This window comes from Pangasianodon hypophthalmus, chromosome 29 (assembly GCF_027358585.1).
Source record: "Pangasianodon hypophthalmus isolate fPanHyp1 chromosome 29, fPanHyp1.pri, whole genome shotgun sequence".
Taxonomy (NCBI): Eukaryota; Metazoa; Chordata; class Actinopteri; order Siluriformes; family Pangasiidae; genus Pangasianodon; species Pangasianodon hypophthalmus.
The window spans coordinates 16,033,296-16,047,534 of NC_069738.1; the positions used below are offsets into that span (position 1 = coordinate 16,033,296).

Below are 14,239 nucleotides of genomic sequence, written 5' to 3' on the forward strand. Positions count from 1 at the left end.
TAGGATTGGGGTTAGGGTTAGGGTTAGGGTTAGGGCTTAGGAGGGTAGGTGCTAACCTATGTGCACAGGCCATCAGTGTTGCTCACTCAACTGGATTCACTTCTCATTCAGGCCTTGGGGATATGTAGTGCCTAATTTATTAATCCAAATTCTCTCTGCCCTTTTTCTCTGAAGCACGGACCACTGCAGGTTGGCCTCCAGGACCGTGACCCGGAAGGACCCCCATCCGTGGCTCAGGAAGTGCTGTACCAGATAAGTGTTCTTTTCTCTTTCTCTTAGGATATTGTATTTATGTTGTGTCATTCTAACCAGAATGGTGTTGCCCGTCTCTCCCACATATTGGGCTCCACATTGTTTACAGGTGACCAGATAAATGCAGTTTTTACTGTGTACCGTGCCTAATCGGTGAGTATAGAAAACGTCTTTTGTGAATTTGTTTTGTACGAATTCCTTTTGTTCCCAATATTGTCCCTGATGTTTGGGTTTCGTGTTATGGAGAGGATGAAGTTTAGCTCTGATTAGATGGTCCTGTAAACTTTTGTTTTTTCTGAATGCTGCAATGACTTTGTGGTCCTTAAATATTTGTGTTTGTCCCAATATGCTCTGGAAATTAGACTTTACCTCTCTGGTCAGTTTCAGAGCGGCCGAGGAGAATGTCAGGACGAGGGGCACGCTGGTGCCCTCTGCCGGGGTCCCTCTTGTCCGGTAGGATTTAAAAACCTTCCTCAAGAAGGACCTATTATATCCTCTGGGCCTGAGTGCTTTAAAGAGGGTTTGCGTCGCTTCTGTGAAGTCCTGTTCCCGGGTGCATATGCGATGGAACCTCAGGAGTTGCGACTTAATAAGGCCGGAGTAAGTGTGTTTGGGGTGGAAACTCCTTTTATGCAGTAGGGCATGCGTGTCAGTTTCTTTGAAGAAGACTTTTATGTCCAATTTTTGTGTCGAATTGAAATCTGGACCTTTGTAAGTCGTGGTGTCTAAAAAGTCTATCGATAGCTGACTGGTGGTGGATTTTAATTTTATAGATGGGTTATGGTTATTTAGTGTGGTCACAAATTCCTTGAATTCATCCTCAGAGTGAGTCCATACTCCCCAGATATCGTCCAGATACCTGAAATAGTGGAGGGGCTGTTTGTGGCATCGGGATAAGGCCGAAGCCTCCCACTCTGCCATAAATATGTTGGCATAGGCTGGGGCAAACTTCTTGCCCATCGCCGTGCCTTTGATTTGCAGGAAAAATTCCCCGTTAAACTCGAAATCATTTCGGTTTAGATTTATGTCTAATAATCGGATAATTTCTTTGTCAGGTCTGGAGGTGTCCGGATTTTTTTGGAAAATATTTTTAATGGCCTGTATTCCTTCTTGGATGTCAATGTTTGTGTAAAGGCTATCTATGTCCATAGTGAACAAGATAGCCTTTTGGGGAATTTTAAGTCCTTTGACTTTCTGGACAAAATCATACGTGTCTTTTATATAGCTGGGGTGGCCAATCGAGAGGGGATTTAAGTAAAAATCTAAGAATTCGGCCGTGTAGTACGTTTCACTGCCGCAATCGGATACAATAGGCCTACCTGGGGGAATTTCGTAGGGTTTGCTCCATTTAGCTGGGTCTTTGTGTATTTTGGGGAGCATGTAAAACCTCCTATTTCTAGGTTCCCCGTTCCCCATCAGGTAGGACTTTTGTTTTGCGTTGATATATTTTTTTGAATATAGAGATTGGACTATATCTTTAACCATGGGTATTGTATCCAAATAAATGGGTCTATCCAATTTCTTGTAATATTTGGGGTCGTTCAATTGTCTGTATCCCTCCCATAAATATTGTTCCCGGTCCCATATTACTATTGCACTGCCCTTGTCTGCAGGTTTAATGACCATCTGCTTATTGTCCTTTAGTTGTTTTAGAGCATTAATTTCCGCCGGGGTGAGGTTAGGCTCTTCCCGGGACGGTCTGAAATATTTCTTAAAATATTCCAGATCCCTTTCAAATAACGTGCCAAGTTCTGCGGGTAATTTGTCTGCAGGTGGGACCCAGTTCGATTTGGGTGTAAACGGAGGGGGATTTGAATCGTCGTCGTTTTGAAAGTAAGATGCCAATTTAAGTCTCCTATGATATTGTTGTAGGTCGAATCGTGTTTGCATTACATGGTGTTTTCTGCTCATTTTGCCAGATGGAATGAAGGTCAAACCCCTGTTGAGCAGGCTAAGTTGTGGGGGAGTAATATGGAATTTTTTGGATAAGATGACAACATTTCGATTCCCCTCCTGTGCATGCAGGCTTATGGGGAGATTTATTTTAAATATTCGAGCCAGTGCTGGAGCATGTTTCTGGCAGTGTCCACTGTCCAGTGTATATTGTCACTTTCCGTGTGGAACTCAGTTCTGGACAGGGCTGGGATATGTTTTAGGTTGGCACAGATATAGGCGTTCAGGACGGTCAATTGTGTCTGCTCCCTTGTTGGGAGCATTCCTGAAAAGTTCACCTCTGGAACCCAAATTTGTGCCAGAGGGAACTTTTCTTTTGCCGCTCTCAAAGCCGCCTGCATCTGTTTGATGGCAGTGTCTTTGGCATTCTGCGTCCGGCTGTTGATCCCTAACGCCAAAATAACGTGTTCCACGTCAGCGGAAGCAGTATTTTTATTGATCACAGCCTCGATGTGTCTGAACGTAGCCCCCGGGTAACTTTCTATTTGGAGGTCAGGATTCTTAAACGGTGGGATTTTAGACAGATTGGAGTCTCCGATAATGAGCCATTTTTTTCGGACAGTCAGCTTCCATTCAACCATTTTTCTGATCGTGTTTATGTGTCTGTTAGGCCCGTCCTCCTGGGAGTCACATTGTACTCCAGAAGGTGTGTTGAGTTCAACACTTAAACGGGCCTGTGTGGCTGTCCTGAGGCTAGTGACTTTGTCGGGGCTCAGGGTAACTCTTTGTGAGCTGAAATTGCCCTGTTCGCCTTCCCCTTGGTCCTCAACAAGGATAAGGTCTGGTTCCTGTCTGACACAGGGGTTGAGACGCACGCGAGGAGTCCGTTGTTCTTTTGGGGAGGCCGGGAAATTAAACATAATGTCTGAACGGCTGTCTGAGTCCTCCTCCCTAACAGGGGACCAGTCGTTCAGCGGGTCTGTCATGGTGGACGCTGTTTTAGTCGGTTTTATTACTAATGGGGTGGATATTCCCGAAAGAGAATGTACATCCTCCCCAGTGTGCACCGAAGCCTGTACCGTAACGGTTTTAGCCGTTGTGTTTTCTAGGAGAGGAGGAGCAAGAGGGACACTTTGGGTCTCCGCTTCCTCCCTCCTCTCCCCAGAATCGGTAGCAGGAACAGGAACAGGGGTCTGCCATTTCTCCCCTACCAACATATGAGCCTCATGTATTGTTTTGTCCCTCAGTCTTCTACCAATACCCCGTTTAGCCCACAGAATGGCCGTATCAAAGCATTCCTCCCAGCCCTGGGAAGGAACGTGCTGGAGCTTAGCCATTTCCTCCACCAATGCATCTTCATTATGGCTCTTAAGAATCAGCATGGTGGTGTAGGCCCAGTTTTTAGCATTGCCTTCAATAAAGGCTTGCGTTGTGGGGTTTGGCAAAGCTGGTTTGATGACCTCCGACAGGTGTTTTTCAATTTTATTAATTGCAGGAGGCTGTTCCTGGCTGATGTTGTTTTTGTGATGCACCAATTTAATTATTTTAAATAAGGCGCGAGTTTTTACTACAAAATTAGGGTCATCTGAATGCTTGGGCTTTATGTTTTGTTTCTGATTTGTGTTTTTATTTTGCAGGTGTGAACGAACTGCCCGTGTTCTGTCCTGCACCCTCTCCCTTGGTTCCTTCGAAAAGGATTTTTGCCAGAACATCAAAGTACCGGGTCCTGAACGGGCCCGAGGTTCAAAAAATTGTGGTCTGTAAGACCGCTGATAAGGCTCACTATGGTGAGTTATGGTCTTTGCTGCCCTCATGTGGCCACCATATTTAACTGCTTCTGCATAGGAGAGCATTCTCTCTCCCTGTGCATGATGTTGAGTATTGTGGTACGGACGGGGCAGAGGCCAGACTGTGCCCTGAATGGCATGCCTGCGTTTATGTGTGACCACCGTCCAACCATCTCTCTGTGGCAAAGCCATGATTTAGGAAATTTTTTGTGAAAAAACAAAAGCAAGGACTTGTTAAATAAATTGAAGTCAGGAAAGTATAACTCAAAATCTGTCTTGTATGTTTTTTTGTGTAATTTTTATCTATAAAATGAATGTAAATATAATGAAATAAAAAATAAAAAAAAAAAAAATAAAAAAAAAATTTTTTTAGAAAATGAAAATAAAAAATGTTTTTTATATATATTTCAAACCAGTTATAGAGGTGAGAATGATCTAAAACTTTACACAAGTGTTCTCCAACCCTGTGATCAGTAATTCTTTATCTATAAAATGAATGTAAATATAAACCAATCAAATAAAAAAAGTTTTTTAGAAAATGAAAATTTAAACAAATCAAAATAACAAACTTTTTTTTCCAAAATTGAAAATAGAGATATTTTTTTGTACATATGTGTGTGAAAAATTCAAAAATGAACAAGCCGTTGCAACGTTTCGGTTCTCTTGGAACCTTCTTCAGGCAGGCTTGTTCTAATCTTGAAACCAATGAGCTCCAAAAATGAATCAATATTGAAAAATAAAACAATGAAAAGAAACCAATGTGTATTTAGGATCAGAATATAAGGTTTTGGAATGCAAAAAGTGTTAGAGGCTTTCTCTCTAAAGAGCTGGAAGCAATGAATAAAATTCTGCATCCTCAGTTGTTCCTTTTTATAATGTGGGGGGCGGGACTCAATTTGAATGAGCCAATAGGAGCCTTTTCCATGCTCCAGTTTAAAAAGAAACAGCTCCAAACCAATCAGAAAAAAGCTGTCTTTTCCAAAAAATGACAAAATGTTTTTTATTAATATCTGGATATAAATAAGTGATGTTGATGTTAATAAATGAAAAAATAAAATAAATAAAATAATAAACCCATCTTTCCATGTTCCCCAAAGTTTGTGTTTATTAAAATTATTATACCGATTCTAAAAAGGAAGTTGTGGACAGTTGAGTTTACTGCAAACATGAGGCACGGGCCGATTAGGGTTAGGGTTGGGGTTAGCGGTTGGGGTTAAGGGTTAGGATTAGGGTTGGGGTTAGGGTTAGGGTTAGGATTAGGATTAGGGTTGGGGTTGGGGTTAGGGTTGGGGTTGGGGTTAGGATTAGGTTTAGGATTAGGGTTGGGGTTAGGGTTGGGGTTAGGATTAGGGCTGGGGTTAGGATCAGGGTTGGGGTTAGGATCAGGGTTAGGGTTGGGGTTAGGATCAGGGTTGGGATTAGGGTTGGGGATGGGATTAGGGTTAGGATCAGGGTTGGGGTTAGGTTTAGGGTTGGGATTAGGGTTGGGGTTGGGGTTAGGGTTAGGATTAGGGTTGGGGTTAGGGTTAGGATTAGGGTTAGGATCAGGGTTGGGGTTAGGGTTATGATTAGGGTTGGGGTTAGGGTTAGGGTTAGGATTAGGGTTTGGGTTAGGGTTAGGATTAGGGTTAGGATTAGGGTTAGGATTGGGGTTAGGGTTAGGGTTAGGGTTAGGGCTTAGGAGGGTAGGTGCTAACCTATGTGCACAGGCCATCAGTGTTGCTCACTCAACTGGATTCACTTCTCATTCAGGCCTTGGGGATATGTAGTGCCTAATTTATTAATCCAAATTCTCTCTGCCCTTTTTCTCTGAAGCACGGACCACTGCAGGTTGGCCTCCAGGACCGTGACCCGGAAGGACCCCCATCCGTGGCTCAGGAAGTGCTGTACCAGATAAGTGTTCTTTTCTCTTTCTCTTAGGATATTGTATTTATGTTGTGTCATTCTAACCAGAATGGTGTTGCCCGTCTCTCCCACATATTGGGCTCCACATTGTTTACAGGTGACCAGATAAATGCAGTTTTTACTGTGTACCGTGCCTAATCGGTGAGTATAGAAAACGTCTTTTGTGAATTTGTTTTGTACGAATTCCTTTTGTTCCCAATATTGTCCCTGATGTTTGGGTTTCGTGTTATGGAGAGGATGAAGTTTAGCTCTGATTAGATGGTCCTGTAAACTTTTGTTTTTTCTGAATGCTGCAATGACTTTGTGGTCCTTAAATATTTGTGTTTGTCCCAATATGCTCTGGAAATTAGACTTTACCTCTCTGGTCAGTTTCAGAGCGGCCGAGGAGAATGTCAGGACGAGGGGCACGCTGGTGCCCTCTGCCGGGGTCCCTCTTGTCCGGTAGGATTTAAAAACCTTCCTCAAGAAGGACCTATTATATCCTCTGGGCCTGAGTGCTTTAAAGAGGGTTTGCGTCGCTTCTGTGAAGTCCTGTTCCCGGGTGCATATGCGATGGAACCTCAGGAGTTGCGACTTAATAAGGCCGGAGTAAGTGTGTTTGGGGTGGAAACTCCTTTTATGCAGTAGGGCATGCGTGTCAGTTTCTTTGAAGAAGACTTTTATGTCCAATTTTTGTGTCGAATTGAAATCTGGACCTTTGTAAGTCGTGGTGTCTAAAAAGTCTATCGATAGCTGACTGGTGGTGGATTTTAATTTTATAGATGGGTTATGGTTATTTAGTGTGGTCACAAATTCCTTGAATTCATCCTCAGAGTGAGTCCATACTCCCCAGATATCGTCCAGATACCTGAAATAGTGGAGGGGCTGTTTGTGGCATCGGGATAAGGCCGAAGCCTCCCACTCTGCCATAAATATGTTGGCATAGGCTGGGGCAAACTTCTTGCCCATCGCCGTGCCTTTGATTTGCAGGAAAAATTCCCCGTTAAACTCGAAATCATTTCGGTTTAGATTTATGTCTAATAATCGGATAATTTCTTTGTCAGGTCTGGAGGTGTCCGGATTTTTTTGGAAAATATTTTTAATGGCCTGTATTCCTTCTTGGATGTCAATGTTTGTGTAAAGGCTATCTATGTCCATAGTGAACAAGATAGCCTTTTGGGGAATTTTAAGTCCTTTGACTTTCTGGACAAAATCATACGTGTCTTTTATATAGCTGGGGTGGCCAATCGAGAGGGGATTTAAGTAAAAATCTAAGAATTCGGCCGTGTAGTACGTTTCACTGCCGCAATCGGATACAATAGGCCTACCTGGGGGAATTTCGTAGGGTTTGCTCCATTTAGCTGGGTCTTTGTGTATTTTGGGGAGCATGTAAAACCTCCTATTTCTAGGTTCCCCGTTCCCCATCAGGTAGGACTTTTGTTTTGCGTTGATATATTTTTTTGAATATAGAGATTGGACTATATCTTTAACCATGGGTATTGTATCCAAATAAATGGGTCTATCCAATTTCTTGTAATATTTGGGGTCGTTCAATTGTCTGTATCCCTCCCATAAATATTGTTCCCGGTCCCATATTACTATTGCACTGCCCTTGTCTGCAGGTTTAATGACCATCTGCTTATTGTCCTTTAGTTGTTTTAGAGCATTAATTTCCGCCGGGGTGAGGTTAGGCTCTTCCCGGGACGGTCTGAAATATTTCTTAAAATATTCCAGATCCCTTTCAAATAACGTGCCAAGTTCTGCGGGTAATTTGTCTGCAGGTGGGACCCAGTTCGATTTGGGTGTAAACGGAGGGGGATTTGAATCGTCGTCGTTTTGAAAGTAAGATGCCAATTTAAGTCTCCTATGATATTGTTGTAGGTCGAATCGTGTTTGCATTACATGGTGTTTTCTGCTCATTTTGCCAGATGGAATGAAGGTCAAACCCCTGTTGAGCAGGCTAAGTTGTGGGGGAGTAATATGGAATTTTTTGGATAAGATGACAACATTTCGATTCCCCTCCTGTGCATGCAGGCTTATGGGGAGATTTATTTTAAATATTCGAGCCAGTGCTGGAGCATGTTTCTGGCAGTGTCCACTGTCCAGTGTATATTGTCACTTTCCGTGTGGAACTCAGTTCTGGACAGGGCTGGGATATGTTTTAGGTTGGCACAGATATAGGCGTTCAGGACGGTCAATTGTGTCTGCTCCCTTGTTGGGAGCATTCCTGAAAAGTTCACCTCTGGAACCCAAATTTGTGCCAGAGGGAACTTTTCTTTTGCCGCTCTCAAAGCCGCCTGCATCTGTTTGATGGCAGTGTCTTTGGCATTCTGCGTCCGGCTGTTGATCCCTAACGCCAAAATAACGTGTTCCACGTCAGCGGAAGCAGTATTTTTATTGATCACAGCCTCGATGTGTCTGAACGTAGCCCCCGGGTAACTTTCTATTTGGAGGTCAGGATTCTTAAACGGTGGGATTTTAGACAGATTGGAGTCTCCGATAATGAGCCATTTTTTTCGGACAGTCAGCTTCCATTCAACCATTTTTCTGATCGTGTTTATGTGTCTGTTAGGCCCGTCCTCCTGGGAGTCACATTGTACTCCAGAAGGTGTGTTGAGTTCAACACTTAAACGGGCCTGTGTGGCTGTCCTGAGGCTAGTGACTTTGTCGGGGCTCAGGGTAACTCTTTGTGAGCTGAAATTGCCCTGTTCGCCTTCCCCTTGGTCCTCAACAAGGATAAGGTCTGGTTCCTGTCTGACACAGGGGTTGAGACGCACGCGAGGAGTCCGTTGTTCTTTTGGGGAGGCCGGGAAATTAAACATAATGTCTGAACGGCTGTCTGAGTCCTCCTCCCTAACAGGGGACCAGTCGTTCAGCGGGTCTGTCATGGTGGACGCTGTTTTAGTCGGTTTTATTACTAATGGGGTGGATATTCCCGAAAGAGAATGTACATCCTCCCCAGTGTGCACCGAAGCCTGTACCGTAACGGTTTTAGCCGTTGTGTTTTCTAGGAGAGGAGGAGCAAGAGGGACACTTTGGGTCTCCGCTTCCTCCCTCCTCTCCCCAGAATCGGTAGCAGGAACAGGAACAGGGGTCTGCCATTTCTCCCCTACCAACATATGAGCCTCATGTATTGTTTTGTCCCTCAGTCTTCTACCAATACCCCGTTTAGCCCACAGAATGGCCGTATCAAAGCATTCCTCCCAGCCCTGGGAAGGAACGTGCTGGAGCTTAGCCATTTCCTCCACCAATGCATCTTCATTATGGCTCTTAAGAATCAGCATGGTGGTGTAGGCCCAGTTTTTAGCATTGCCTTCAATAAAGGCTTGCGTTGTGGGGTTTGGCAAAGCTGGTTTGATGACCTCCGACAGGTGTTTTTCAATTTTATTAATTGCAGGAGGCTGTTCCTGGCTGATGTTGTTTTTGTGATGCACCAATTTAATTATTTTAAATAAGGCGCGAGTTTTTACTACAAAATTAGGGTCATCTGAATGCTTGGGCTTTATGTTTTGTTTCTGATTTGTGTTTTTATTTTGCAGGTGTGAACGAACTGCCCGTGTTCTGTCCTGCACCCTCTCCCTTGGTTCCTTCGAAAAGGATTTTTGCCAGAACATCAAAGTACCGGGTCCTGAACGGGCCCGAGGTTCAAAAAATTGTGGTCTGTAAGACCGCTGATAAGGCTCACTATGGTGAGTTATGGTCTTTGCTGCCCTCATGTGGCCACCATATTTAACTGCTTCTGCATAGGAGAGCATTCTCTCTCCCTGTGCATGATGTTGAGTATTGTGGTACGGACGGGGCAGAGGCCAGACTGTGCCCTGAATGGCATGCCTGCGTTTATGTGTGACCACCGTCCAACCATCTCTCTGTGGCAAAGCCATGATTTAGGAAATTTTTTGTGAAAAAACAAAAGCAAGGACTTGTTAAATAAATTGAAGTCAGGAAAGTATAACTCAAAATCTGTCTTGTATGTTTTTTTGTGTAATTTTTATCTATAAAATGAATGTAAATATAATGAAATAAAAAATAAAAAAAAAAAAAATAAAAAAAAAATTTTTTTAGAAAATGAAAATAAAAAATGTTTTTTATATATATTTCAAACCAGTTATAGAGGTGAGAATGATCTAAAACTTTACACAAGTGTTCTCCAACCCTGTGATCAGTAATTCTTTATCTATAAAATGAATGTAAATATAAACCAATCAAATAAAAAAAGTTTTTTAGAAAATGAAAATTTAAACAAATCAAAATAACAAACTTTTTTTTCCAAAATTGAAAATAGAGATATTTTTTTGTACATATGTGTGTGAAAAATTCAAAAATGAACAAGCCGTTGCAACGTTTCGGTTCTCTTGGAACCTTCTTCAGGCAGGCTTGTTCTAATCTTGAAACCAATGAGCTCCAAAAATGAATCAATATTGAAAAATAAAACAATGAAAAGAAACCAATGTGTATTTAGGATCAGAATATAAGGTTTTGGAATGCAAAAAGTGTTAGAGGCTTTCTCTCTAAAGAGCTGGAAGCAATGAATAAAATTCTGCATCCTCAGTTGTTCCTTTTTATAATGTGGGGGGCGGGACTCAATTTGAATGAGCCAATAGGAGCCTTTTCCATGCTCCAGTTTAAAAAGAAACAGCTCCAAACCAATCAGAAAAAAGCTGTCTTTTCCAAAAAATGACAAAATGTTTTTTATTAATATCTGGATATAAATAAGTGATGTTGATGTTAATAAATGAAAAAATAAAATAAATAAAATAATAAACCCATCTTTCCATGTTCCCCAAAGTTTGTGTTTATTAAAATTATTATACCGATTCTAAAAAGGAAGTTGTGGACAGTTGAGTTTACTGCAAACATGAGGCACGGGCCGATTAGGGTTAGGGTTGGGGTTAGCGGTTGGGGTTAAGGGTTAGGATTAGGGTTGGGGTTAGGGTTAGGGTTAGGATTAGGATTAGGGTTGGGGTTGGGGTTAGGGTTGGGGTTGGGGTTAGGATTAGGTTTAGGATTAGGGTTGGGGTTAGGGTTGGGGTTAGGATTAGGGCTGGGGTTAGGATCAGGGTTGGGGTTAGGATCAGGGTTAGGGTTGGGGTTAGGATCAGGGTTGGGATTAGGGTTGGGGATGGGATTAGGGTTAGGATCAGGGTTGGGGTTAGGTTTAGGGTTGGGATTAGGGTTGGGGTTGGGGTTAGGGTTAGGATTAGGGTTGGGGTTAGGGTTAGGATTAGGGTTAGGATCAGGGTTGGGGTTAGGGTTATGATTAGGGTTGGGGTTAGGGTTAGGGTTAGGATTAGGGTTTGGGTTAGGGTTAGGATTAGGGTTAGGATTAGGGTTAGGATTGGGGTTAGGGTTAGGGTTAGGGTTAGGGCTTAGGAGGGTAGGTGCTAACCTATGTGCACAGGCCATCAGTGTTGCTCACTCAACTGGATTCACTTCTCATTCAGGCCTTGGGGATATGTAGTGCCTAATTTATTAATCCAAATTCTCTCTGCCCTTTTTCTCTGAAGCACGGACCACTGCAGGTTGGCCTCCAGGACCGTGACCCGGAAGGACCCCCATCCGTGGCTCAGGAAGTGCTGTACCAGATAAGTGTTCTTTTCTCTTTCTCTTAGGATATTGTATTTATGTTGTGTCATTCTAACCAGAATGGTGTTGCCCGTCTCTCCCACATATTGGGCTCCACATTGTTTACAGGTGACCAGATAAATGCAGTTTTTACTGTGTACCGTGCCTAATCGGTGAGTATAGAAAACGTCTTTTGTGAATTTGTTTTGTACGAATTCCTTTTGTTCCCAATATTGTCCCTGATGTTTGGGTTTCGTGTTATGGAGAGGATGAAGTTTAGCTCTGATTAGATGGTCCTGTAAACTTTTGTTTTTTCTGAATGCTGCAATGACTTTGTGGTCCTTAAATATTTGTGTTTGTCCCAATATGCTCTGGAAATTAGACTTTACCTCTCTGGTCAGTTTCAGAGCGGCCGAGGAGAATGTCAGGACGAGGGGCACGCTGGTGCCCTCTGCCGGGGTCCCTCTTGTCCGGTAGGATTTAAAAACCTTCCTCAAGAAGGACCTATTATATCCTCTGGGCCTGAGTGCTTTAAAGAGGGTTTGCGTCGCTTCTGTGAAGTCCTGTTCCCGGGTGCATATGCGATGGAACCTCAGGAGTTGCGACTTAATAAGGCCGGAGTAAGTGTGTTTGGGGTGGAAACTCCTTTTATGCAGTAGGGCATGCGTGTCAGTTTCTTTGAAGAAGACTTTTATGTCCAATTTTTGTGTCGAATTGAAATCTGGACCTTTGTAAGTCGTGGTGTCTAAAAAGTCTATCGATAGCTGACTGGTGGTGGATTTTAATTTTATAGATGGGTTATGGTTATTTAGTGTGGTCACAAATTCCTTGAATTCATCCTCAGAGTGAGTCCATACTCCCCAGATATCGTCCAGATACCTGAAATAGTGGAGGGGCTGTTTGTGGCATCGGGATAAGGCCGAAGCCTCCCACTCTGCCATAAATATGTTGGCATAGGCTGGGGCAAACTTCTTGCCCATCGCCGTGCCTTTGATTTGCAGGAAAAATTCCCCGTTAAACTCGAAATCATTTCGGTTTAGATTTATGTCTAATAATCGGATAATTTCTTTGTCAGGTCTGGAGGTGTCCGGATTTTTTTGGAAAATATTTTTAATGGCCTGTATTCCTTCTTGGATGTCAATGTTTGTGTAAAGGCTATCTATGTCCATAGTGAACAAGATAGCCTTTTGGGGAATTTTAAGTCCTTTGACTTTCTGGACAAAATCATACGTGTCTTTTATATAGCTGGGGTGGCCAATCGAGAGGGGATTTAAGTAAAAATCTAAGAATTCGGCCGTGTAGTACGTTTCACTGCCGCAATCGGATACAATAGGCCTACCTGGGGGAATTTCGTAGGGTTTGCTCCATTTAGCTGGGTCTTTGTGTATTTTGGGGAGCATGTAAAACCTCCTATTTCTAGGTTCCCCGTTCCCCATCAGGTAGGACTTTTGTTTTGCGTTGATATATTTTTTTGAATATAGAGATTGGACTATATCTTTAACCATGGGTATTGTATCCAAATAAATGGGTCTATCCAATTTCTTGTAATATTTGGGGTCGTTCAATTGTCTGTATCCCTCCCATAAATATTGTTCCCGGTCCCATATTACTATTGCACTGCCCTTGTCTGCAGGTTTAATGACCATCTGCTTATTGTCCTTTAGTTGTTTTAGAGCATTAATTTCCGCCGGGGTGAGGTTAGGCTCTTCCCGGGACGGTCTGAAATATTTCTTAAAATATTCCAGATCCCTTTCAAATAACGTGCCAAGTTCTGCGGGTAATTTGTCTGCAGGTGGGACCCAGTTCGATTTGGGTGTAAACGGAGGGGGATTTGAATCGTCGTCGTTTTGAAAGTAAGATGCCAATTTAAGTCTCCTATGATATTGTTGTAGGTCGAATCGTGTTTGCATTACATGGTGTTTTCTGCTCATTTTGCCAGATGGAATGAAGGTCAAACCCCTGTTGAGCAGGCTAAGTTGTGGGGGAGTAATATGGAATTTTTTGGATAAGATGACAACATTTCGATTCCCCTCCTGTGCATGCAGGCTTATGGGGAGATTTATTTTAAATATTCGAGCCAGTGCTGGAGCATGTTTCTGGCAGTGTCCACTGTCCAGTGTATATTGTCACTTTCCGTGTGGAACTCAGTTCTGGACAGGGCTGGGATATGTTTTAGGTTGGCACAGATATAGGCGTTCAGGACGGTCAATTGTGTCTGCTCCCTTGTTGGGAGCATTCCTGAAAAGTTCACCTCTGGAACCCAAATTTGTGCCAGAGGGAACTTTTCTTTTGCCGCTCTCAAAGCCGCCTGCATCTGTTTGATGGCAGTGTCTTTGGCATTCTGCGTCCGGCTGTTGATCCCTAACGCCAAAATAACGTGTTCCACGTCAGCGGAAGCAGTATTTTTATTGATCACAGCCTCGATGTGTCTGAACGTAGCCCCCGGGTAACTTTCTATTTGGAGGTCAGGATTCTTAAACGGTGGGATTTTAGACAGATTGGAGTCTCCGATAATGAGCCATTTTTTTCGGACAGTCAGCTTCCATTCAACCATTTTTCTGATCGTGTTTATGTGTCTGTTAGGCCCGTCCTCCTGGGAGTCACATTGTACTCCAGAAGGTGTGTTGAGTTCAACACTTAAACGGGCCTGTGTGGCTGTCCTGAGGCTAGTGACTTTGTCGGGGCTCAGGGTAACTCTTTGTGAGCTGAAATTGCCCTGTTCGCCTTCCCCTTGGTCCTCAACAAGGATAAGGTCTGGTTCTTGTCTGACACAGGGGTTGAGACGCACGCGAGGAGTCCGTTGTTCTTTTGGGGAGGCCGGGAAATTAAACATAATGTCTGAACGGCTGTCTGAGTCCTCC

At 43.2% G+C, this 14,239-nt stretch overlaps 1 long non-coding RNA gene across 3 annotated transcripts in view; it reads left to right on the plus strand.

Annotated features, from left to right (window-relative positions):
• The window catches only part of LOC117595872 (uncharacterized), a 15,371-nt gene continuing 1,132 nt past the window's right edge, over positions 1-14,239 (plus strand). The window contains exons 1-8 of one of the 3 annotated variants that reach the window (XR_008301217.1): positions 1-405; positions 634-852; positions 3,783-3,932; positions 5,748-5,978; positions 6,207-6,425; positions 9,356-9,505; positions 11,321-11,551; positions 11,780-11,998. This is a non-coding gene — a long non-coding RNA (uncharacterized LOC117595872). The remainder of the gene's footprint in view (positions 406-633; positions 853-3,782; positions 3,933-5,747; positions 5,979-6,206; positions 6,426-9,355; positions 9,506-11,320; positions 11,552-11,779; positions 11,999-14,239) is intronic. The other 2 variants (XR_008301219.1, XR_008301218.1) reach the window with 2 other exon arrangements.